The 1147-nt window shown below is 43.6% G+C and overlaps 1 non-coding gene across 1 annotated transcript; it reads left to right on the top strand.

The window, feature by feature from the left end:
• Positions 1–383: 383 nt before the first annotated feature.
• On the top strand, positions 384–475 carry trnar-ucu (transfer RNA arginine (anticodon UCU)). Its single transcript is given in 2 exon segments — positions 384–420; positions 440–475. It is a non-coding gene; the product is annotated as a tRNA-Arg (tRNA).
• The last annotated feature ends 672 nt before the right edge of the window (positions 476–1147 follow it).

Here is a 1147-nt window from a genome sequence, read left to right on the forward strand (position 1 = left end):
TCTAAGCGCAGAGAAGGCTGAATGAGAAACCGATTAACGTGCTCATTTTATGAAGAGGATAGATATGTGTGACAGGGATAAGCCTGTATTGGGAAGGAACAGAGTGACATAAATGAAAGACAGGAGACAAGGATTAGATTTAGGAAGAATGCTTTCACCTAAAAGAGTATTGATTATCTGGAAATTATTATCTGAACATGTGGTAAAGCTAAGTATCATGAGAACGTTTCAGCAGTCTGCAACCGAACACTTGATGAGCCAGAGCACACGTGGCAAAGGACCAGGTACTGGAAAGTGTGACGAGGACAGACAGGCGCGAGATGGGTGTCCTGAACGCAATGCGTCAAAGGCAAACTTGTGTGCTTAAAACTCACTCTGTGTGCGGCTCTGTGGCGCAATGGAAAGCGCGTTGGACTTCTACATCTCTGTACAAGTTGCTATTCAAAGGTTGTGGGTTCGAATCCCGTCAGAGTCGAGTTTTAATTTATGTATTGCAAAATGGTCAGACCAGACACGGCTGTCATCTGAAAACCCAACAATATTCGTGCAGAAACCCACTGTCTCAAAACGGAACATTTTCCTCTCACAGATTTACATTTTCGAAGTCTATTTATGATAGAGATCGATAAATATCTGCTAGCCACTAGGCAACACGATGACGTGGATGGGCTGGAAAAAGACTTAACATTGTTGTGTCAGCCATGATGATATCGAATGCCGTGGCGGGGCAGGATCGGTGTTAAGAATGGCCTCCTTCTGCTCCTTTGTGTCTGTGACATTTCTGGCCCGGGTTTTTAAACAATCACAATGAGGACAATATGAAATAAACGCCAAGTAATATTTTGGTCTTACCTCCACCTCGCTTCCCTCCCAGCTCGAATAGACAGCTCTTGTTTCAGCTTTAGATCAGACAGCAGAGGATTCTCACAAGTTCCCCTTCAGTTTGAATGTTCCTTCACATAAGTTTCCAAGTGGACACATGGAGCAAGCAATTGCATGGATTCAGGGGATTCAGGGGCAGATTTCCCCTTTGCTGGGCTGGAATTCTGCCCAAGGTAATAAACGTGAATTTCTGACATTTTGAATCTTACTCTGGTTTCCTGCGGCTTTACTAATTAAACTGAATTTCAATTTGCCTTTGCATAAC

Source organism: Chiloscyllium plagiosum, unplaced genomic scaffold (genome assembly GCF_037043375.1).
Source record: "Chiloscyllium plagiosum isolate Xiang-an unplaced genomic scaffold, Cpla_swu_hap1 HiC_scaffold_48, whole genome shotgun sequence".
Classification (NCBI taxonomy): Eukaryota; Metazoa; Chordata; class Chondrichthyes; order Orectolobiformes; family Hemiscylliidae; genus Chiloscyllium; species Chiloscyllium plagiosum.